This window comes from Argopecten irradians, chromosome 4 (genome assembly GCF_041381155.1).
Source record: "Argopecten irradians isolate NY chromosome 4, Ai_NY, whole genome shotgun sequence".
NCBI lineage: Eukaryota > Metazoa > Mollusca > Bivalvia > Pectinida > Pectinidae > Argopecten > Argopecten irradians.
In genome coordinates, this window is record NC_091137.1 from 52,147,516 (window position 1) to 52,174,980 (window position 27,465).

General features: G+C 39.5%; 1 protein-coding gene across 1 annotated transcript in view; it reads right to left on the reverse strand.

Annotated features, from left to right (window-relative positions):
* The window catches only part of LOC138321989 (neural proliferation differentiation and control protein 1-like), a 93,819-nt gene that overhangs the window by 31,079 nt on the left and 35,275 nt on the right, over positions 1-27,465 (reverse strand). The gene's annotated exons all lie outside the window — the stretch shown is intronic.

Here is a 27,465-nt window from a genome sequence, read left to right on the forward strand (position 1 = left end):
GGTATCATCCTACTGTGTCATCATCAACATTACAGTTATAGACCTACGGTATCATCCTACTGTGTCATCATCAACATTACAGTTATAGACCTACGGTATCATCCTACTGTGTCATCATCAACATTACAGATATAGACCTACGGTATCATCCTACTGTGTCATCATCAAATTACAGTATAGACCTAGGTATCACCTACTGTGTCATCATCAACATTACAGTTATAGACCTATGGTATCATCCTACTGTGTCATCATCAACATTACAGTTATAGACCTATGGTATCATCCTACTGTGTCATCATCAATATTACAGTTATAGACCTATGGTATCATCCTACTGTGTCATCATCAACATTACAGATATAGACCTATGGTATCATCCTACTGTGTCATCATCAACATTACAGTTATAGACCTACGGTATCATCCTACTGTGTCATCATCAACATTACAGTTATAGACCTACGGTATCATCCTACTGTGTGTCATCATCAACATTACAGTATAGACCTACGGTATCATCCTACTGTGTCATCATCAACATTACAGATATAGACCTACGGTATCATCCTACTGTGTCATCATCAACATTACAGTATAGACCTACGGTATCATCCTACTGTGTCATCATCAACATTACATATAGACCTAGGTATCATCCTACTGTGTCATCATCAACATTACAGTATAGACTCGGTATCATCCTACTGTGTACAGTATAGACCTACGGTATCATCCTACTGTGTCATCATCAACATTCAGTTATAGACCTACGGTATCATCCTACTGTGTCATCATCAACATTACAGTTATAGACCTACGGTATCATCCTACTGTGTCATCATCAACATTACAGATATAGACCTACGGTATCATCCTACTGTGTCATCATCAACATTACAGATATAGACCTACGGTATCATCCTACTGTGTCATCATCAACATTACAGTTATAGACCTACGGTATCATCCTACTGTGTCATCATCAGTAGTATTGCTGATCGTAAAAGATCTTACATGAGTATGAAATATGTAATATGAAAGAAGTAGACCCACAAAGGGTGTAAATGGCCCTGCTCAGGCATAAAAAACTCTAAATATTATAATTGTACTTTGTGAAAAAAATATCCAAGTAATAAACTGTATTCATCTGTATACTGTATACACAAAAATGATGAAATCTGCTGTTTTTAGTGAAGAAAATTTGATATTTCATTGTGGCATCATCAACCAGCCCATACATTTTAGGACATAAAATGTTGTCTAAGGTTGATAATATAACTTTTAACCTCTGTGACCTGGAAGGATCGGTACAATTTCACTAACAATCAAGTTTATCATTTACAATCAGTTCAAGGTTTGTAAGCTATAATGATAAGTAGCAGTGCGTTTGTACGAGAAACTAGTTGTACTACATGCTGGCTGTAATGCGTCTTCCTAAATCATTGTTATATTGTTTGAGAATCTCTCTTTGAGCCATTAATTGTATTAGGGAATAATAAGACAAGTATAAAGTATGTAAAGAAAATGTGATCAAATGTGGAGAACCCCTGACAGTTCTTGAATTCTGTACAATATACACAACACATGTTATAACACACAGTGTAAAGTTATCTCCTGTAGTTATGAAGATTACCTATGGGATTCCATACACCTCCACAAAAAAGAAAAGAGACAAATGTATATTTTAATAAAAGTGATTAATAGGATTGAAATACAAGTAGATTCTCTTCTTTTAAATCAAATTTAGGTCTTATCTGACATTATCAAATGAGTTATATGTCAATAACGATGATGATGATAACAAGTCAAATATTGTTAACAAAATATGTTTAATTGTTACTGTAAACATGACAATTTAGCGTGGAGGCTATTTTGCAATTTAACGACCTTCATTTAAATTATACAAATATGTTGGAGTTGCCTCCCTTAATTCCTGCTTGACCAATATTCTTACAGTCGGTGTCAGAATACATATCATTTTATCATGCAGTTCTGGCTACCATTAATTATAAGTAATGTTAATTTTCTATTTATTCTGACCAACTTCAGTTATAAATTTATACATACATGCCGTGCAGCGACCTGTAAACAACTGGGCATGGGACCGACCGCCGGCCCGGTCTTTGTTTCCTTTCAAATAATAAGATTGAAGGGTAATTATCAGTGTTTTATTTACCAATCATGGTATAAATAGAGGTTACACAACGAGTGGTTGTTGGATATGGAATTTATTCCACACGAGTGAGTTATTTTTTAAAAGTTACAAAAGATACGAGCTTTAGCGAGTGTCTTTTGTAACTTTTAAACAAGAGGCCCATGGGCCTTAACGGTCATCTGACTCATTGCACAAAACAACAAAGTCACAGTATAAAGTATTGGTTAACGATTAATATAAACAATACAAGGAACTCCTTAGTTGAATAGGTAAGTTTCTGAAATAGGTAATTGTCATTCGTTGAACAAACTTGGTAGCCCTTCATCCATATATGGTTATAACCCATTTACGGATTTTAAAGCCAAATTTCAGCAAAGCTTCCATTTTGGACATCCGCCATACTATCCCCATGGGTCTTAGCTCGGTGCTTTATAAAATATGATTGTCCTCACCTAAAGTTCCCCTTCAGAATCAATTAAAACCCCTATAGACCAATTTTCCTTGAGATCGGAGACTGAAACCTGAAAACAGGAAGTGGGCCAGCGGCCATCTTGGAAAACCAAAGTCTTCATGAAAATGTTTGCATGTTGTTCGGCATTAATTTAAACCCCTATAGACCAATTTTCATTGAGATTGGAGACTGAAATCTGAAAACAGGAAGTGGGCCAGCTAACATTAAGAAAATTTGCCCTTTTGGGGCCCCACACCTCAGCCCCTAGGGGTCGGACCAGACTCATATATATAAAATACGATTGTCCTTCCCAAATGATGTTTCACACCAAATATGGATGAAATCCATCTAAGGATGAAGGACTAGTAGGATTTTAAAGCTTAAATTAAGAAAATTTCCCCTTTTTAGGCCCCGTCCCTCTGCCCCTAGGGGTCGGACCAGGCTCATTTATATAAAATATGATTGTCCTTCCCCAATGATGTTTCACACCAAATATGGATGAAATCCATTCAAGGATGAAGGAGAAGTAGGATTTTAAAGCTTAAATTAAGAAAATTTCCCCTTTTGGAGCCCCACCCCTCTGCCCCTAGGGGTCGGACCTGGCTCATTTATATAAAATATGATTGTCCTTCCCCAATGATGTTTCCACCAAAATATGGATGAAATCCATTCAAGGATGAAGGAGGAGTAGGATTTTAAAGCTTAAATTAAGAAAATTTCCTCTTTTGGAGCCCCGCCCCTCTGCCCCTAGGGGTCACCAGGCTCATTTATATAAAATATGACTGTCCTTCCCCAACGATGTTTCACACCAAATATGGATGAAATCCATCCAAGGATGAAGGAGAAGTAGGATTTTAAATCTAAAATTAAGAAAATTTGTCCTTTTTTGGGCCCCATCCCTCAGCCCCTAGGGGTCGGACCAGGCTCATTTATATAAAATATGACTGTCCTTCCCCAATGATGTTTCACACCAAATATGGATGAAATCCATCCAAGGATGAAGGAGGAGTAGGATTTTAAAGCTAAAATTAAGAAAATTTGCCCTTTTTTGGGCCCCATCCCTCAGCCCCTAGGGGTCGGACCAGGCTCATTTATATAAAATATGATTGTCCTTCCCCAATGATGTTTCACACTAAATATGGATGAAATCCATCCAAGGATGAAAGAGGAGTAGGATTTTAAAGCTTAAATTAAGAAAATTTGCCCTTTTGGGGCCCCATTTGGGGCCCCACCCCTCAGCCCCTAGGGGTCGGACCAGGCTCATTTATATAAAATATGATTGTCCTTCCCCAATGATGTTTCACACCAAATATGGATGAAATCCATCCAAGGATGAAAGAGGAGTAGAATTTTAAAGCTAAAATTAAGAAAATTTGCCCTTTTGGGGCCCCATCCCTCAGCCCCTAGGGGTCGGACCAGGCTCATTTATATAAAATATGATTGTCCTTCCCCAATGATGTTTCACACTAAATATGGATGAAATCCATTCAAGGATGAAGGAGGAGTAGGATTTTAAAGCTTAAATAAAGAAAATTTCCTCTTTTGGAGCCCCGCCCCTCTGCCCCTAGGGGTCGGACCAGGCTCATTTATATAAAATATGATTGTCCTTCCCCAACAATGTTTTACACCAAATATAGATGAAATCCATTCAAGGATGAAGGAGGAGTAGGATTTAAAGCTAAAATTAAGAAAATTTGCCCTTTTTTGGGCCCCATCCCTCAGCCCCTAGGGATCGGACCAGGCTCATTTATATAAAATATGAATGTCCTTCCCCAATGATGTTTCACACCAAATATGGATGAAATCCATCCAAGGATGAAAGAGGAGTAGGATTTTAAAGCTTAAATTAAGAAAATTTGCCCTTTTGGAGCCCCACCCCTCAGCCCCTAGGGGTTGGACAAGGCTCATTTATACAAAATATGATTGTCCATCCCTAATGATGTTTCACACCAAATATGGATGAAATCCATCCAAGGATGAAGGAGGAGTAGGATTTTAAAGCTAAAATTAAGAAAATTTGCCCTTTTGGGGCCCCACCTCTCAGCCCCAAGGGGTCGGACCAGGCTCATTTATATAAAAATATGATTGTCCTTCCCCAATGATGTTTCACACCAAATATGGATGTAATCCGCTCAAGGGTTAAGGAGGAGTAGGCTTTTGTATAAATAGTCTTACGCACGACGCACGGTGGACGGCGCACGGCGGACGGTGGACGGCGGACGGCGCACGACGACGGACGAAACACGATGACAATAGGTCATCCTGACCTTTGGTCAGATGACCTAAAAATAACTTACGAGTGTGGAATAAATTCCATATCCAACAACCACGAGTCGTGTGACCTGTTTCTACCACAATTATCTGCTTTTAGCCGATAAAAATACGACGAGGATAAGTACGCTATCCAACAGCAGTTTTGGCGCCAAGCAATGATCACAGCATAGCATGATGTCACTCGATTATTGATGACGTAGACAAATGATGACACGACACTGAGAAAGACGTAGTTCGGTCAAAGTTCATCGTGTCAGCCAATCAGAATGCGTACAGAGTTTATACCACGTGTGGTATAAACAAATTGTTAATCAACAGCTGCATCGTTTATTTGATACCCTGAGAGTTGAATAACACCGCCTATTGTGGTAGAATCCATTTTATTGAATTGTTTGTTTGTCAATGTATATTTCTAGGTATCTGTATTTATTGTATTCTTGTTCGTATTGACCGGTGTAAAGTCTAGATTGCCATCCCTCCTTCCTCCCAAAAAACAAAACAAGAGGCCCAGAGGGCCTGTATCGCTCACCTGGTTTTTGTTTTTGTTTTTTGTAATTTATCACAAAGACTCGTACAATTAGAAAAATTAGTAAAATTGACTCCAAAATTTGTTTAATTTTGAAACACAACCATATAATGATGCTATAGATACCATACAAATATGCTATCCAATACAAAGGTTCAGAGAGGAAGTAATTTATATGAAAACAATAGCCTAATTGACCTTTTTTGGCCCCGCATCTAAGGCCCCATGGAGTCAGCCCTATACTTTGTACAATTTTTAATCCCTCTCCCTGCTCTTCCATGCTGAGTTGCAGAGAAGAAGTCGTTTATATGATAACAGCAAAAATTGCTCCCTTTCGACCCCGCCCCTCAGCCCCCAGGGGGTCAGCCCCATCATTTGTACAATTTTGAATCCCCACCCTATAAGGATGCTACCATTGCATTATGAGTGCTCTTCCATGCTTAGTTTCAGAGAAGAAGTCGTTTAAATGGAAATAGCCAAATTGACCCCTTTTGACCTCGCCCCTCAGGCCCCTAGGGGGTCAGCCCCATCATTTGTACAATTTCGAATCCCCACCCTATAACGATGCTACCATTGCATTATGAGTGCTATCCCATGCTTAGTTTCAGAGAAGAAGTTGTTTATATGGAAAAGCCAAATTGACCCCTTTTCACTCCGCCCCTCAGGCCCCCAGGGGTCAGCCCCATCATTTGTACAATTTTGAATCCCCACCCTATAAGGATGCTACCATTGCATTTTGGGTGCTATCCCATGCTCATTTTCAGAGAAGAAGTCGTTTTTAATGGAAATAGCCAAATTGACCCCTTTTGACCCCGCCCCTCAGGCCACCAGGGGGTCAGCCCCATCATTTGTACAATTTTGAATCCCCACCCCATAAGGATGCTACCAATGCATTTTGGGTGCTATCCCATGCTTAGTTTCCGAAAAGAAGTCGTTTAAATGGAAATAGCCAAATTGACCCCTTTTGGCCCCGCCCCTCAGGCCCCTGGGGGGTCAGCCCAATCATTTGTACAATTTTGAATCCCCACCCTATAACGATGCTACCATTGCATTATGAGTGCTATCCCATGCTTAGTTTCAGAGAAGAAGTCGTTTATATGGAAAAGCCAAATTGACCCCTTTTGACCCCGCCCCTCAGGCCCCCGGGGGGTCAGCCCCATCATTTGTACAATTTTGAATCCTCATCCTATAAGGATGCTAACATTGCATTTTGGGTGCTATCCCATGCTCAGTTTCAGAGAAGAAATCGTTTAAATGGAAATACCGTATTTCACCGCAAATAAGACCCCTCCCGCAAATAAGACCCCCCACCTATTTTGACACATTCTCAGACTTAGGGGGGATGTCTGCAAATAAGACCCCCCACCTATTTTTCAGTTTACTGGATGATGGATTTGAGCAATGGAGTAATTAAAGATATCACCAAAATGATTTTGTATCGGAACTTCTTTTTGTTTGTTTTATCGGCATAGAAAAATCACGTAGTAAACAACTGTTTGTGTGCTTGTTATTTTTGTCATTTAATTCAAGTTAATTCACGGGTGATTTAATTTAATTATCAATAAATAAGAATTGTGAACAGTGCTCATATTTAATTGGAGGCTATTTTCAGCTAAATACGCCGATATATGTTTCTATGAACACTTCCTATCGGCATGGTCAACACGTTTTAGTGTTCGTACGGCTTGTCATTTTTTACATGAATCGGCAAAGATATTCGTCATTGATGCAGATCGTTTCTGCAGTCGTGGATTCTAACTCAATACAATCATTACCTAAAATATCTACTTAAGGCATTTACAGTTTCAAATATGTTTATTTGTGAACGTAACGTACCTGTAGTTCACGATCAGTTGGAGAAACCATGCTTTACTTTTCGGCCGCCATGTTTTGTTTACGCAGTCAGTATAATATGATTAGCCGCAAAGTTTCGTATTTTACTCTGGATACAAAAATACTTGCTACGATGTTTTAATGCAGTTAATACTTGGATTAAGATCTGAAATATTATCAAACTATCGTCGTATCAATAGCAATACCGATCAAATTCCCAAACACGACGCGGTGTGAAAATGTGAAAGTATGGCTTCAACCCGGCGCCATTTTCCTACACATGTGCGTAACGATGTTACAAACAACTGCATCAGTGCATGATGTCGGCACGTTGAAGTTAAATCACGATCGTTTGCTCATTTGGCTGAGAAGAATGTACGTAAATTCTTCTGTTTATGAACAAATTTGATATGTAAACGTTTGCAGTGAATTTTAAATAGGCATGAGTCTGAACGGCGATCGTCCTTCCGATTCACGTGTTTACTAATTATAAGACAGAGATGTAGTTGTGATCGTAAACAATAACCTAATTTGAATATTTTTAAATAACTATACGATTATTAAAACTTCTGGATTAAAGTGACATTGCTTATGATGCTGTTTCTTCGTTTTGATTCATTGGTGAATGTCCGCGTGACTCTTGCAAAAATGTGCGTTTCCCTTTCAGACTTACGTTACAACTGCCCTAGTATTGTTTATATTTTAATTTGTCATAACATTTGATTTAATTTTACTCACACGTCTTCATTATTATTATTGATACTTGAACATCTTGCTATTACCCATCTGTCATATGACAGTTACAACAATGACAGGACATTAAAAAATCCAAGATGGCGACCTCATAGATCGATGTTATCAGGCGGGTTGTCCGCAAATAAGACCCCCCACCACTTTTGACCTTTATTTCTTCTCTGGGAGGGGGGTCTTATTTGCGGTGAAATACGGTAGCCAAATTGACCCCTTTTGACCCCGCCCCTCAGGCCACCAGGGGGTCAGCCCCATCATTTGTACAATTTTGAATCCCCACCCCATAAGGATGCTACCATTGCATTTTGGGTGCTATCCCATGCTTAGTTTCAGAGAAGAAGTCGTTTAAATGGAAATAGCCAAATTGACCCCTTTTGGCCCCGCCCCTTAGGCCCCTGGGGGGTCAGCCCAATCATTTGTACAATTTTCAGTTAGTAGCCCATAAGGATGCTACCAGTCAAATTTTGTTGAAATCTGACCAGCGGTTATGGAGAAGAAGTCGATTGTTGACGGACGGACGACGGACGACGGACGCCGGAAGCCGGACGCCACGGTATGGCATAAGCTCACCTTGGTCCTTCGGACCAGGTGAGCTAAAAATAATATATATATATAAATGGACACGTTCGCACACCAAATGGATAATTCGTTCGCACACCAAATGGATAATTCGTTCTTTCAACCTTGTACCTGTACCTACCTGTTATTTTGATTGAGGATCTAAATAAATCTGAAAGTGTTACTAGTCTGACTTTTCATGAAGTTTACATGTACACCTGTTACTATGTGTGTGGGATCGTAGATTTCCACATTTACTGTATTATTTTGCATATTATTGATATTTTTAAGTCTCTGAAAAATGCTATGTGCAATGCTAACTCTGAAGTTTAAAATCTGCCTCTTTTTGGTCACCAAAGGTTAACATGTCTGGTGAAGCAGTCCTGATCTGTAGAGATTACTGTTCTCATTTACACTCCAGAAAATCAATTGTTACCTCCAATGATCTGGACCCAGTTGTTCAAGTAATAGAAATTTAATTAATTTCTGGTATTACTTTTACAAAATTTTATAGCATAGAACTCCATTCTTTACTTACTTGCTGAGTTTAGTGAAGACATAATTACAAATTTTGCAGTAAACAAGAAATGAAAATTTCACTAATCATATGATTAAGCTAATCATGCTTTGAAAAACCAGGCCCAGGTCACTAGGTCAGTTATCTATGTCATTCAAACTCGACCATAACCCCTTGTTCTATTCAATTGAGTTTGAATCTGTAAGTGTTAAAATGAGAATCTTGAGGAAGTAAATCCGCTCCAAAGTACAAAAAGATGGATGACTGATAAGAGTTGTCAAAGTCAAGTTATTGACTCATTGATAGGGCTGTATGGATATCCAAGTACAATGTATATTTTACACACTTTTCATGGTCACTTTTAGAAAGATTCTTGTAAAAAAATGGCAAAAGATATGTACTTTACATAATAATCAAATAAACGATAAAAAAAAAAAGAGTAAAAAAAAAAGAAGAAAGAAAATCCACACCATTTCATTATAATTATTTTTTCTTTGTTTTCACACTAAATCCCACTTTCTGGTTAAAGGCCCAATATCCGTATCTTATTTTTTTCATGATTTAGAAGAATGTTGAAAAAAAATCCTGTTGTAAATCATGCAGAGATAGGACTAAATCGAAGTCAAGATGAGCAATTATGATTCAGAATATTTCGATAAAAATCAAATAAATATTAAACATCACTAGGTGGGTCCCACTTAGTCAAACAAGCCACAGTTAACCGACATTGTAACGTCATTGCCAAGAACGTCATGTGACTACCGTAACTACGTAACGACTTTCTGAACTCTTCCAAAAATGGGTCATGAACTTTCCGACTTCCGTTCGGCAATAATCATAACTTCTATGGCAACCAGTTTAAAATGAAGGCATGTTTACATGTATTGACTTTCAACAACTGCTGTACCAAAGTTATTAAAAAACATTATAAATATTCTTTAATATATCTTAATTTCAACTACATCTACAAATACTAACAATATCAGAGTCAAATTTAACTAGAATTTTTGTTGATAGTTACGTATAGTGTGGCTTTAAAGATGCTCCACCGCCGACAGAGCATAAATGATATTAATCATTTGAACAATAATTGGTGTTTAATCATGTATATATATGTCTAATTAACACCAAAAATAATATAAAATTATTTATTTTGCCTTTGGTGCATGCGCAATCATACTTCATTCCATATAGGATATAGTGCGAAGCAATTTTTTCGGGATGCAATTAATTATTTTTTTGTAATTTCAACTTGAAGTAAAATTAGATGCTTAAACTTTTCAATGGCGGTAATGGTATAAAGTATGTAACTTTTGTAACTGAAGAAAAATACTTAATCGTCTGCTCCTGTTTTTTATAGTGAAAAAATATCATTTGTCAGCGGTGGAGCATCTTTAACTTCTTTTATTTTTTAATTTTATCAGGTTATGAATTAAGTTTTGTTTTGCCAACTGTGTGAATCTGCGATGAAATTAAACAAGAGGCCCACAGGGCCTGTATCGCTTACCTGGTTTGTAATGTCAAGTCATGTTCTGAATACAGGTTCATTGTTTCTTTTCTGAAGGAATTTGAATATTTATCTCTTATTTCCCTATTGGGCCCCGCCCCTCCTGCCCCCGGGGGGTCAAAGCCAAAATTTATACAAGTTCTGTTCCCCTTCCCCCAAGGATACTTGTGGCCAAATTTGGTTACAATCCATGCAGAACTCTAGGACAATTAGCGATTTATACGATTTACCTCTATTTCGCCTATTAGGCCCCGCCCCTCCTGCCCCCAGGGGGTCAGAGCCAAAATTTATACGAATTCTTTCCCCATTCACCCAAGAATGTTTGTGGCCAAATTTGGTTACAATCCATGCAGAACTCTAGGACAAGTAGCGATTTATAGGATTTACCTCTATTTCCCCTATTGGGCCCCGCCCCTCCTGCCCCCAGGGGGTCAAAGCCAAAATTTATACAAGTTCTTTTTCCCTTCCCCCAAGGATGTTTGTGGCCAAATTTGGTTACAATCCATGCAGAACTCTAGGACAAGTTTCCCCTATTGGGCCCCGCCCCTCCTGCCCCCAGGGGTGGGGTGGGGGGGGGGGGGGGGGGGGGGGGGTCAGAGCCAAAATTTATACAAGTTCTGTTCCCTTTCCCTCAAGGATGTTTGTGGCCAAATTTGGTTACAATCCATGCAGAACTCTAGGACAAGTAGCAATTTATAGGATTTACCTCTATTTCCCCTATTGGGCCCCGCCCCTCCTGCCCCTAGGGGGTCAGAGCCAAAATTTATACAAGTTCTGTTCCCCTTCCCCCAAGGATGTTTGTGGCCAAATTTGGTTACAATCCATGCAGAACTCTAGGACAAGTAGCGATTTATAGGATTTACCTCTATTTCCCCTATTGGGCCCCGTCCCTACTGCCCCCAGGGGGTCTGAGCCAAAATTTATACTAGTTCTGTTCCCCTTCCCTCAAGGATGTTTGTGGCCAAATTTGGTTACAATCCATGCAGAACTCTAGGACAAGTAGCGTTTTATATGATTTACCTCTATTTCCCCTATTGGGCCCCGCCCCTCCTGCCCCCGGGGGGTCAGAGCCAAAATTTATACAAGTTCTGTTCTCCTTCCCCCAAGGATGTTTGTGGCCAAATTTGGTTACAATCCATGCAGAACTCTAGGACAAGTAGCGATTTATAGGATTTACCTTTATTTTCCCTATTGGGCCCCGCCCCTCCTGCCCCCGGGGGGTCAGAGCCAAAATTTATACAAGTTCTGTTCCCCTTCCCCCAAGGATGTTTGTGGCCAAATTTGGTTACAATCCATGCAGAACTCTAGGACAAGTAGCGATTTATAGGATTTACCTTTATTTTCCCTATTGGGCCCCGCCCCTCCAGCCCCCAGGGGGTCAGAGCCAAAATTTATACAAGTTCTGTTCCCCTTCCCTAAAGGATGTTTGTGGCCAAATTTGGTTACAATCCATGCAGAACTCTAGGACAAGTAGCGATTTATAGGATTTACCTCTATTTCCCCTATTGGGCCCCGCCCCTCCTGCCCCCGGGGGGTCAGAGCCAAAATTTATACAAGTTCTGTTCCCCTTCCCCCAAGGATGTTTGTGGCCAAATTTGGTTACAATCCATGCAGAACTCTAGGACAAGTAGCGATTTATAGGATTTACCTCTATTTCCCCTATTGGGCCCCGCCCCTCCAGCCCCCAGGGGGTCAGAGCCAAAATTTATACAAGTTCTGTTCCCCTTCCCTAAAGGATGTTTGTGGCCAAATTTGGTTACAATCCATGCAGAACTCTAGGACAAGTAGCGATTTATAGGATTTACCTTTATTTTCCCTATTGGGCCCCGCCCCTCCTGCCCCCGGGGGGTCAGAGCCAAAATTTATACAAGTTCTGTTCCCCTTCCCCCAAGGATGTTTGTGGCCAAATTTGGTTACAATCCATGCAGAACTCTAGGACAAGTAGCGATTTATAGGATTTACCTCTATTTTCCCTATTGGGCCCCGCCCCTCCAGCCCCCAGGGGGTCAGAGCCAAAATTTATACAAGTTCTGTTCCCCTTCCCTAAAGGATGTTTGTGGCCAAATTTGGTTACAATCCATGCAGAACTCTAGGACAAGTAGCGATTTATAGGATTTACCTTTATTTTCCCTATTGGGCCCCGCCCCTCCTGCCCCCGGGGGGTCAGAGCCAAAATTTATAAAAGTTCTGTTCCCCTTCCCCAAAGGATGTTTGTGGCTAAATTTGGTTACAATCCATGCAGAACTCGATGACTAGTAGCGATTTAAAGGAAATGTTGACGGACGGACGACGGACGGACGATGGACGCCGCGCCATGACATAAGCTCACCGGCCCTTCGGGCCAGGTGAGCTAAAAACAAGAGGCCCAGAGGGCCTGTATCCCTCACCTGTTTTTTTGTTTTTGTTTTTTGTAATTATCACAAAGATTCTTACAATTAGAACAAGAGGCCCAGAGGGCCTGTATCGCTCACCTGGTTTGTAATGCCAAGTAATGTTCTGAATACAGGTTCATTGTTTCTTTTCTGAAGGAATTTTAATATTAACCTCTTAATCCCCTATTGGGCCCCACCCCTCCCGCCCCCAGGGGGTCAGAGCCAAAATTTATACAAGTTCTGTTCCCCTTTCCCCAAGGATGTTTTTGGCCAAATTTGGTCACAATCCAAGCAAAACTCTAGGACAAGAAGTGATTTATAGGATTTACCTCTATTTCCCCTATTGGGCCCCACCCGTCCTGCCCTCGCTGGGCCAGAGTAAAAATTTATACAAGTTCTGTTCCCCTTCCCCCAAGGATGTTTGTGGCCAAATTTGGTTACAATCCATGCCGAACTCTATGACTAGTAGCGATTTAAAGGATTTACCTCTATTTCCCCTATTGGGCCCCGCCCCTCCTGCCCCCGGGGGGTCAGAGCCAAAATTTATACAAGTTCTGTTCCCCCTCCCCCAAGGATGTTTGTGGCCAAATTTGGTTACAATCCATTCAGAACTCTATGACTAGTAGCGATTTAAAGGATTTACCTCTATTACCCCTATTGGGCCCCACCCCTCCTGCCCCCGGGGGACCAGAGCCAAAATTTATACAAGTTCTGTTCCCCTTCCCCAAAGGATGTTTGTGGCCAAATTTGGTTACATTCCATTCAGAACTCTATGACTAGTAGCGATTTAAAGGATTTACCTCTACTACCCCTATTGGGCCCCGCCCCTCCTGCCCCCGGGGGACCAGAGCCAAAATTTATACAAGTTCTGTTCCCCTTCCCCAAAGGATGTTTGTGGCCAAATTTGGTTACATTCCATTCAGAACTCTATGACTAGTAGCGATTTAAAGGATTTACCTCTATTTCCCCTATTGGGCCCCGCCCCTCCTGCCCCTGGGGGATCAGAGCCAAAATTTATACAAGTTCTGTTCCCCTTTTCCCAAGGATGTTTGTGGACAAATTTGGTTACAATTCATGTAGAGCTCTAGGACAAGTAGAGATGTAAAGGATTTACCTCTATTACCCCTATTGGGCCCCGCCCCTCCTGCCCCCGGGGGACCAGAGCCAAAATTTATACAAGTTCTTTTCCCCTTCCCCCAAGGATATTTCTGGCCAAATTTGGTTACATTCCATTCAGAACTCTATGACTAGTAGTGAATTAAAGGATTTACCTCTATTTCCCCTATTGGGCCCCGCCCCTCCTGCCCCCAGGGGACCAGAGTCAAAATTTACTTAAGTTCTGTTCCCCTTCCCCCAAGGATGTTTGTGGCTAATTTTGGTTACAATCCATGCAGAACCTAGGACAAGTAGCGATTTAAAGGATTTACCTCTATAACCCCTATTGGGCCCTGTCCCTCCTGCCCCTGGGGGACCAGAGCCAAAATTTATACAAGTTCTGTTTCCCCTCCCCCAAGGATGTTTGTGGTCAAATTTGGTTACAATCCATGCAGAACTCTATGACTAGTAGCGATTTAAAGGAAATGTTGACGGACGGACGGACGGACGACGGACGCCGCGCCATGACATAAGCTCACCGGCCCTTTGGGCCAGGTGAGCTAAAAATTAGTAAAATTGACTCCAAAGTTTGTTTAGTTTTGAAACACAACCATATAATGATGCTATAGATACCATACAAATATGCTATCCAATACAAAGGTTCAGAGAGGAAGTAATTTATATGAAAATAGTAGCCTAATTGACCTTTTTGGCCCCGCATCTAAGGCCCCAGGGAGTCAGTCTCATCATTTGTACAATTTTGAATCCCCACCCTCTAAGGATGCTACCATTGCATTATGAGTGCTCTCCTATGCTTAGTTGCAGAGAAGAAGTCGTTTAAATGGAAATAGTCATATTGACCACTTTTGACCCCACCCCTCAGGCCCCCGGGGAGTCAGCCCTATCATTTGCACAATTTTGAATCATCACCCTATAAGGATGCTACCATAGCATTATGGGTGCTATTTATATATATATCCCATGCTTAGTTGCAAAGAAGTCATTTATATGGAATTAGCCAAATTGACCCCTTTTGACCTTGCCCCTCAGGCCCCTAGTGGGTCAGCCCCATCATTTGTAGAATTTTGAATCCCCACCCTATAACGATGCTACCATTGCATTATGAGTGCTATCCCATGCTTAGTTTCAGAGAAGAAGTCGTTTATATGGAAAAGCCAAATTGACCCCTTTTGACCCCGGCCCTCAGGCCCCCGGGCGGTCAGCCACATCATTTGTACAATTTTGAATCCCCACCCTATAAAGATGCTGCAATTGCATTATGGATGTTATTCCATGCTTAGTTTCAGAGAAGAAGTTGTTTATATGGAAATAGCCAAATTGACTACTTTTGACCCCGCCCCTCAGGCCCCTAGGGGGTCAGCCCCATCATTTGCACAATTTTGAATCCCCACCCTATAAGGATGCTACCATAACATTATGGGTGCTATTTATATATATATCCCATGCTTAGTTGCAGAAAAGAAGTCATTTACATGGAAATAGCCAATTGACCCCTTTTGACCTCGCCCCTCAGGCCCCTAGTGGGTCAGCCCCATCATTTGTAGAATTTTGAATCCCCACCCTATAACGATGCTACCATTGCATTATGAGTGCTATCCCATGCTTAGTTCAAACAGAGAAGAAGTCGTTTATATGGAAAAGCCAAATTGACCCCTTTTGACCCCGCCCCTCAGGCCCCCGGGGGGGGGGGTGGGGGGGGGTCAGCCACCAGCCACATCATTTGTACAATTTTGAATGCCCACCCTATAAAGATGCTACAATTGCATTATGGATGCTATTCCATGCTTAGTTTCAGAGAAGAAGTCGTTTATATGGAAATAGCCAAATTGACTACTTTTGACCCCGCCCCTCAGGCCCCTAGGGGGTCAGCATCATCATTTGTACAATTTTGAATCCCCACCCTATAAGGATGCTACCATTGCATTTTGGATGCTATCCCATGCTTAGTTTCAGAGAAGAAGTCGTTTATATGGAAATAGCCAAATTGACCCCTTTTGACCCCGCCCCTCAGGCCCCCAGGGGGTCAGCCCCATCATTTGTACAATTTTGAATCCCCAACCTATAAGGATGCTACCATTGCATTTTGGGTTCTCTCCCATGCTTAGTTTCAGAGAAGAAGTCGTTTAAATGGAAATAGCCAAATTGACCCCTTTTGGCCCCGCCCCTCAGGCCCCTGAGGGGTCAGCCCCATCATTTGTAAAATTTTCAGTTAGTAGCCCATAAGGATGCTACCAGTCAAGTTGAAATCCGACCAGCGGTTATGGAGAAGAAGTTGATTGTTGACGGACAGACGGACGGACGCCACGTACGGTATGGCATAAGCTCACCTTGGTCCTTCAGAGCTTCTGTCAATATTGACAGTAACATCATCTGATAAACAATCAAGTCAGTTAGCCTGCAGATAGTCGTCACATATGACATATATACTGTTAGATTAAGTTAAAAGTTAAATATCATCTTAAAGCGAATAGTCGGGCAAAGAAGGGCTAAAATCGGTAAAAATGGTGTTAATATATCCAGTATAATTTCTTATGAAATAGAAAAATAAAATCTCCCATCAATATTGCTCTGTATGCGAAGAAATTAATATATATTATAGGAATCCTAATGTGTCCTCCCAACCGGCTATCAGTGCAGTTCAATCTTAACGCATGCGCAACATCCACCACTCTCCGTAGTAAACAAAACATGGCTACCGTAGTTTTGAACCAAAAGGTTTCCGCCAAAACAACCAACTGACTCCCCTTAAATGCGAAAGGAAAGGCAATGGAGCAGCGACAATCCCAACATATGACTCTGTAAACATTACGACGCATGGAGAGTGTTAATACAACTTGTTATAGTGAAGAGAACAGTTCAAACGAGCACGCAGCTCCGGACCGCTACTGTACGTACCTAGGCCTACTACCCGGTACTCCCTGCTCAGCTGATAGTGAGTGAGTCTTCGTATTTTGATCATTATGTAATTAGTCCCTAGCAGTATTTTTTCATGAATGAGTGGTCACATATGGTCACATGTTTCATACCTGTTACCCAATCGCGTAAAACGTAACCCTGGAGTAAATAGCAGTTCTTTCGTGGGGCCTCTTTAGGGGTAATGCCCTGTATATTTTTAAAATGTACCGTTGTAATGCATGTACAGTTACAATGTAACTGCTAGTGCATTATCAAGCTAAGATTTGTTTCAATTAATCTATAATATTATGCTACCGGTCAATTCATACAGTTCTGTGGTATATATTTATAGATTCAGAGCCAAAATTTATACAAGTTCTGTTCCCCTTTCCCCAATGATATTTCTGGCCAAATTTGGTTACAATCCATGCAGAACTCTAGGACAAGTAGCAATTTATAGGATTTACTTCTATTACCCCTATTGGGCCCCGCCCCTCCTGCCCCCGGGGGTAAGAGCCAAAATTTATACAAGTTCTGTTCCCCTTCCCCCAAGGATGTTTCTGGCCAAATTTGGATACAATCCATGCAGAACTCTAGGACAAGTAGCGATTTATAGGATTTACCTCTATTTCCCCTATTGGGCCCCGCCCCTCCTGCCCCCGGGGGGTCAGAGCCAAAATTTATACAAGTTCTGTTCCCCTTCCCCCAAGGATGTTTCTGGCCAAATTTGGTTACAATCCACGCAGAACTCTAGGACAAGTAGCGATTTATATGTTTTACTTCTATTACCCCTATTGGGCCTCGCCCCTCCTGCCCCCGGGGGTTCAGAGCCAAAATTTATACAAGTTCCGTTCCCCTTCCCCCAAGGATCTTTCTGGCCAAATTTGGTTACAATCCATCCAGAACTCTATGACTAGTAGCGATTTAAAGGAAATGTTGACGGACGGACGACGGACGGACGGACGACGGACGCCGCGCCACGACATAAGCTCACCCGCCGGGGGGTCAGAGCCAAACTTTATACAAGTTCTGTTCCCCTTCCCCAAAGGATCTTTCTGGCCAAATTTGGTTACAATCCACGCAGAACTCTAGGACAAGTAGCGATTTATATGTTTTACTTCTATTACCCCTATTGGGCCCCGCCCCTCCTGCCCCCGGGGTTCAGAGCCAAAATTTATACAAGTTCCGTTCCCCTTCCCCAAGGATCTTTCTGGCCAAATTTGGTTACAATCCATCCAGAACTCTATGACTAGTAGCGATTTAAAGGAAATGTTGACGGACGGACAGGACGGAGGACGGACGGACGGACGGACGGACGGACGGACGGACGGACGGACGGACGGACGGACGGACGGAGGACGGACGGACGGACGGACGACGGACGGACGGACGGACGGACGGACTTTTGAGTGTTCTTGAAAGTAAACTTTACCAATATGGACCTAGAACATCATGAACAGAACATTTAAACAGTATTAATTTATTAAATGTTCCTTTCAACTGTAATCATTAAATAAAATTATGATGCAATACTTTTTCATTGTTTAACTTTGTATAAATATTTGTTTATATTAGTCCTCTAGATCCAGGGATTATAATTCTTGCATCCACACGCCTGCCCATTTGTTTGTCAGGGCTTGTGAGATAGCTTTTCAATTACTTTTAAAATCTAAGGATTTTTTTACATATAGCAATATAGATACCATTATCTTAGGATTTCTAAATTCTACTTTACTAGAGTGTAGACTCAACATATAAATAAAACCATAAAACTAGCATGTTATCTGAAATGTTACAAATCTTTTTGTCTGAACCAAATTTCACATTTATTGTCTATGTGTAACTTGTACATAGAACATACATGTATTAATACTACAGTAACAGTGACTGCAAACACATAGATTAAAATGTAGTATGTAGTACTATGTACATCTGTCTTTGATTTGACTTCTAAACAAAAAAGTGGTACCTATTGGGAAGTTGTAACATTGGGGGGTGGTGGGTGAAATACAGAAGAAATAGCTACACATGGAAGAAAGAAAGATATGCAGTACCATATGATTTCAACCCTATCACAAGTGTGCTTTGATGTAATTACCCATATATCTGAATTCAAAGTTGCTCCAAAATCAATGAGACTAAATAACCAAAAAAAAGCCATGTTGTTTACAAAAAAAAACAGAGACATAGATAATCAATGCAATCTCTGCAAAAAACTACACGAATAATTGAACACATATATTGTACATGTAAAATATCTATGTATGAGCTAATTTATTTTCACATCTTTGACAGCTACATGCATGGACGTTGTATGGAACGTTTTCGTGTGGTTTTAAATGGGAAATTATGTAACGATTATTTGTATTTAACCTTCATGATTCGGTTGATGTGAAATACGACGATTGCGATGCTGCAATAATTGCCCCTTGTCGGGGCCCCATCTCTGCATCGGCGAATAATTGTGTTGATTTCCATGTCTAAAGATGCTTTTATCGAAAAAATGATTGCAGAGCATTGTCATTAATGTAAGAATACTTCATTTCCATCAAATGTATCATCTCAAAACAACAATTTCTAGACAAGTAGCGATTTATAGGATTTACCTAAATTTCCCTTATTGGGCCCCGCCCCCCTCATGTCCCCGGGAGGTCAGAGCCATAAATTGTTATTACACGTTCTGCTTCCCTTCCCCAAGGATGTTTCTGGCCAAATTTGGTTACAATCCATGCAGAACACTAGGACAGGTAGCGATTTATAGGATTTATCCTCAATTTCACCTATTGGGCCCCGCCCCTCCTGCCCCCGGGGGGTCTCAGAGCCATAAATTATACAAGTTTCTATTCCCCTTCCCCTAAGGATGTTTCTGGCCAAATTTGTTTTCAAATCCATGCATAACTCTTAAGACAAGTAGCGATTTATAGGATTTACCTCAATTTCCCACTATTGGGCCGCCCGCCCCTCCTGTCCCCGCGGGGGTCAGAGGCAAAAATTTATACAAGTTCTGTTCCCCTCCCCCCAAGGATGTTTCTGGCCAAATTTGGTTAAAAATCCATGCTAGAACTCTGAGGACTAGTAGCGATTAGGAAATGTTGACGGAACCAGGACGGACGACGGGACGGACGGACGGACGGAACGGCGTGTCGGACGACGGACGACGTACCGACGAGACGCCGCGCAATGACAGAAGCTCACGGCCCTTTGGGCCAGGTGAGCTAAAAACAGAGCATAGTTAATCAATGCAATCTCTGCAAAAAATAAACTACACGAATAATTGAACACTATATTGTACATGGAAAATATTCTATGGTATGAGCTAATTTATTTTCACATCTTGACAGCTAGCTACATGCATGGACGTTGTATGAACGTTTTCGTGTGGTTTAATTGGGAATTATGGATCGTTTATTTGTATTTAAACACTGCATGTTTCGGTTGTTGGAGTTGAAATAACGACCGATTGCGTATGCTAGCATTAATTATTAACCTTGTCGGGGCCCCATCTCTGCATCGGCCGAATAATGGTGTTGAAAACTTTCAATGTCTTAAAAGATGCCTGTTATCGAAACATGATTGCAGAGCATTGTCATTAATGTAAGAATACTTCATTTCCATCAAATGTATCATCTCAAAACAACAATTTACATACCGCTTTAGTGGTTTATCACACGAAACGAAACTGACACGACTAAGAAACACATGTCCGTGTTGACATTTCCACACAGCCTCGTTTTCAAGGAGTTTGGCGAATTTATATTTAGAACTGTGCTAAATTAACACGGGGCTTCCCCAAAATTTCAATGGTCAAAACTGGACATCGTAAGCAGAACTTGACCATCATTATGGTATGCAATGACTTTTGGAAGGCTAAAGAACGCATTTAGACTGGTTTCCTTTGCACGACTATTCGCTTTAAAGTCAAATGTTTATACATGTGTCTTAATTCATAGAAACATGTTGAATATATATAATACATTAGATGTGTACTCCCTCCCTTAGAAAGAAATATTTGAGCAATGTCACATTTAATTGGTCAAATGTATAAAAGATGTGCCAAAAGATGTGAAGGCTTCACTAAAGGATCGAGAGGTAATCAAATATAGGATCCTTATAACCACATCTAGGACAATAGCAAATACAAACATTTAGTATACTTACAATAATTTATTAACCAGATAAGTGGACTCAACTCACCAGATATGATATTATTAAAGTGGACTCAACTCACCAGATATGATTAAAGTGAACTCAACTAACCAAATATGATATAATTAAAGTGGACTCAACTCACCAGATATGACTAAGTGGACTCAACTCACCAGATATGATATGATTAAAGTGGACTCAACTCACCAGATATAATATGACTAAAGTGGACTCAACTCACCAGATATAATATGACTAAAGTGGACTCAACTCACCAGATATGACTAAAGTGGACTCAACTCACCAGATATGATATGATTAAAGTGGACTCAACTCACCAGATATGATATGATTAAAGTGGACTCAACTCACCAGATATGATATGACTAAGTGGACTCAACTCACCAGATATGACTAAAGTGGACTCAACTCACCAGATATGATATGATTAAAGTGGACTCAACTCACCAGATATGATATGATTAAAGTGGACTCAACTCACCAGATATGATATTATTAAAGTGGACTCAACTAACCAGATATGATATGATTAAAGTGGACTCAACTCACCAGATATGATATGACTAAGTGGACTCAACTAACCAGATATGATATGATTAAAGTGGACTCAACTAACCAGATATGATATGAATAAAGTGGACTCAACTCACCAGATATGATATGACTAAGTGGACTCAACTAACCAGATATGACTAAGTGGACTCAACTCACCAGATATGACTAAGTGGACTCAACTCACCAGATATGATATGATTAAAGTGGACTCAACTAACCAGATATGATATAATTAAAGTGGACTCAACTCACCAGATATGACTAAGTGGACTCAACTCACCAGATATTATATGATTAAAGTAGACTCAACTTACCAGATATGATATGATTAAAGTTGGACTCAACTCATCAGAATATAATATGATTAAAGTGGAACTCAACTCACCAGATATGACTAAGTGGACTCAACTCACCAGATATGACTAAAGTGGACTCAACTCACCAGATATGATATGATTAAAGTGGACTCAACTCACCAGATATGACTAAGTGGACTCAACTCACCAGATATAATATGATTAAAGTGGACTCAACTCACCAGATATAATATGATTAAAGTGGACTCAACTCACCAGATATGACTTAGTGGACTCAACTCACCAGATATGACTAAGTGGACTCAACTCACCAGATATGATATGATTAAAGTGGACTCAACTCACCAGATATGACTAAGTGGACTCAACTCACCAGATATGACTAAGTGGACTCAACTCACCAGATATGATATGATTAAAGTGAACTCAACTCACCAGATATGACTAAGTGGACTCAACTCACCAGATATAATATGATTAAAGTGGACTCAACTCACCAGATATAATATGATTAAAGTGGACTCAACTCACCAGATATGACTAAGTGGACTCAACTCACCAGATATGACTAAAGTGGACTCAACTCACCAGATATGATATGATTAAAGTGGACTCAACTCTGATATGACTAAAGTGGACTCAACTAACTAGATATGATTAAAGTGGACTCAACTAACCAGATATGACTAAAGTGGACTCAACTCACCAGATATGACTAAAGTGGACTCAACTAGGAGAGGAGGAAAGGAAGAATAAGGGTTGGTAGTTAAAAGCCGTAAAAACTATATGATAGTATATAGCTAGTCTACAAAAGCAAGTCTGAAGGGCTAACATTCTATCTGTCCTACAGCTACAGGCCATTACAGATAGCAATTACAAATATCATACTCAAACTGCTGACTTGAAGTATATTTCATTCAATCTGATTGGTTACTATTTATAGATTTTTGTTTTTCAACATGAACATCACACTTATGTAAGCTAATCCTCACATTAAACTTGAACGTCTCTTTTTATTTTGTCCATTGTGACCTGGTGATTAGACAAATGAGATCTGTTATATACTGAGGTAACAGCTGTACTAATAAACACACTTATGTACTGATTTCACTTCTATACCAACACTTTATGTACTGATTTCACTTTCTATACAAACACTTTATGTATCTGAATTCACTTCTATACCAACACTTTATGTACTGAATTCACTTTCTATACCAACACTTTATGTACTGAATTCACTTCTATACCAACACTTTATGTACTGAATTCACTTCTATACCAACACTTTATGTACTGAATTCACTTCTATACCAACACTTTATGTACTGAATTCACTTCTATACCAACACTTTATGTACTGAATTCACTTCTATACCAACACTTTATGTACTGAATTCACTTCTATACCAACACTTTATGTACTGAATTCACTTCTATACCAACACTTTATGTACTGAATTCACTTCTATACCAACACTTTATGTACTGAATTCACTTCCTATACAACACTTTATGTACTGAATTCACTTCTATACCAACACTTTATGTACTGAATTCACTTCCTATACCAACACTTTATGTACTGAATTCACTTCTATACCAACACTTTATGTACTGAATTCACTTCTATACCAACACTTTATGTACTGAATTCACTTCTATACCAACACTTTATGTACTGAATTCACTTCTATACCAACACTTTATACTTTATGTACTGAATTCACTTCTATACCAACACTTTATGTACTGAATTCACTTCTATACCAACACTTTATGTACTGAATTCACTTCCTATACCAACACTTTATGTACTGAATTCACTTCCTATACCAACACTTTATGTACTGAATTCACTTCTATACCAACACTTTATGTACTGAATTCACTTCCTATACCAACACTTTATGTACTGAATTCACTTCCTATACCAACACTTTATGTACTGAATTCACTTCTATACCAACACTTTATGTACTGAATTCACTTCTATACCAACACTTTATGTACTGAATTCACTTCTATACCAACACTTTATGTACTGAATTCACTTCTATACCAACACTTTATGTACTGAATTCACTTTCTATACCAACACTTTATGTACTGAATTCACTTCTATACCAACACTTTATGTACTGAATTCACTTCTATACCAACACTTTATGTACTGAATTCACTTCTATACAAACACTTTTATGTACTGAATTCACTTCTATACCAACACTTTATGTACTGAATTCACTTCTATACCAACACTTTATGTACTGAATTCACTTCTATACCAACACTTTATGTACTGAATTCACTTCTATACCAACACTTTATGTACTGAATTCACTTCCTATACAAACACTTTATGTACTGAATTCACTTCTATACCAACACTTTATGTACTGAATTCACTTCTATACCAACACTTTATGCACTGAATTCACTTCCTATACCAACACTTTATGTACTGAATTCACTTCTATACCAACACTTTATGTACTGAATTCACTTCTATACCAACACTTTATGTACTGAATTCACTTCTATACCAACACTTTATGTACTGAATTCACTTCTATACCAACACTTTATGTACTGAATTCACTTCCTATACCAACACTTTATGTACTGAATTCACTTCTATACCAACACTTTATGTACTGAATTCACTTCTATACCAACACTTTATGTACTGAATTCACTTCTATACCAACACTTTATGTACTGAATTCACTTCCTATACCAACACTTTATGTACTGAATTCACTTCCTATACCAACACTTTATGTACTGAATTCACTTCTATACCAACACTTTATGTACTGAATTCACTTCCTATACCAACACTTTATGTACTGAATTCACTTCTATACCAACACTTTATGTACTGAATTCACTTCCTATACCAACACTTTATGTACTGAATTCACTTCCTATACCAACACTTTATGTACTGAATTCACTTCCTATACCAACACTTTATGTACTGAATTCACTTCTATACCAACACTTTATGTACTGAATTCACTTCCTATACCAACACTTTATGTACTGAATTCACCTGTGATTTGGCTGTGACCAATTCGATACCCCTGGTATATCAGCCTATGACAATTTTCATATACTAATTCACCAGTAATACACCAGCCTTGCAATACCCAATTGCCAGTGTCAACAAAATTGATTTGTTCCAATATATACTAGCTACAGGATACTGAATATTTCAATATACGGAAACACGTTTTATGTTAATCATACAGCTGTATCCGTGGGGATTCCAATAACGGTTTGGATTTAGTTCCCTACAAAATGTGTATTAAAATGGTATTTACCACACGGATTTGGATTTAACAGATAATATGCTAGAAACCTTCAGTCTAAGAAATCAAATTGGTGGACGTTAATTCACATCTGATTGCTATTTACCACCAACACATGTTTATGTATCTTGATAAACAGTGGTTGAAGTTTTTTGACTGTATCTATTCTATACCACTTGAGAATGTTTGATAACAACTCTAATACGTTTATGGTTTGCTCATTGTACTGTGTAGACATGTTTGAAAACAGGCTGGTTCACAGTTTGGATTTGATTGACAACACTATTAGTTAAATTACTGAAACTTTGATAATAATATTTCGGATTGACATTGATAATAATAGTGCTAGAACAGGTAACTGGATAACAGCTGGTTCACGGTTTGGTTTGAGTGTGTATCTGATTAGTATTTACCACCAGACATGTTTGATAACAGCTGGTTCACAGTTTGGTTTGTGTGTGTATCTGATTAGTATTTACCACCAGACATGTTTGATAACAGCTGGTTCACGGTTTGGTTTGTGTGTGTATCTGATTAGTATTTACCACCAGACATGTTTGATAACAGCTGGTTCACGGTTTGGTTTGTGTGTGTATCTGACTAGTATTTAGCTAACCACTATATTTAGCTAACCACCAGACATGTTTGATAACAGCTGGTTCACGGTTTGATTTGAGTGTGTATCTAATTAGTATTTAGCTAACCACCAGACATGTTTGATAACAGCTGGTTCACGGTTTGGTTTGAGTGTGTATCTGATTAGTATTTAGCTAACCACCAGACATGTTTCATAAATATATTTGACTATATAACTTTCACCAGTGCAAATACTAAATTTGCAAAATTTATAATATTTTAACTACAATATACAGGTCTAACGGTGTGTGACTATATAACTACAATATACAGGTCTGACAGTGTGTGACTATATAACTACAATATACAGGTCTGACAGTGTGTGACTATATAACTACAATATACAGGTCTAACAGTGTGTGTGACTATATAACTACAATATACAGGTCTGACAGTGTGTGACTATATAACTACAATATACAGGTCTGACGGTGTGTGTGACTATATAACTACAATATACAGGTCTGACGGTGTGTGACTATATAACTACAATATACAGGTCTGACGGTGTGTGACTATATAACTACAATATACAGGTCTGACGGTGTGTGACTATATAACTACAATATACAGGTCTGACGGTGTGTGACTATATAACTACAATATACAGGTCTGACGGTGTGTGACTATATAACTACAATATACAGGTCTGAGTGTGTGACTATATAACTACAATATACAGGTCTGACGGGTGTGACTATATAACTACAATATAAGGTCTACGGTGTGTGACTATAAACATTACAGGTCTGACGTGTGGACTAATAACTACAATATACAGGTCTGACGGTGTGTGACTATATAACTACAATATACAGGTCTGAGGATGTGTGACTATATAACAACAATATAAAGGTCTGACGTGTGTGTGACTATATAACTACAATATACACTGGTCTGACGGTGTGTGACTATATAACTACAATATACAGGTCTGACGGTGTGGTGTGACTATATAACTACAATATACAGGTCTGACGGTGTGTGACTATATAACTACAATATACAGGTCTGACGGTGTGTGTGACTATATAACAACAATATACAGGTCTGACGGTGTGTGACTATATAACTACAATATACAGGTCTGACGGTGTGTGTGACTATATAACTACAATATACAGGTCTGATGGTGTGTGACTATATAACTACAATATACAGGTCTGATGGTGTGTGACTATATAACTACAATATACTGGTCTGAGGATGTGTGGACTATATAACAACAATATAAAGGTCTGACGGTGTGTGACTATATAACTACAATATACAGGTCTGACGGTGTGGTGTGACTATATAACTACAATATACAGGTCTGACGGTGTGTGACTATATAACTACAATATACAGGTCTGACGGTGTGTGACTATATAACTACAATATACAGGTCTGACGGTGTGTGACTATATAACTACAATATACAGGTCTGACGATGTGTGACTATATAACTACAATATACAGGTCTGACGGTGTGTGACTATATAACTACAATATACAGGTCTGACGATATGTGACT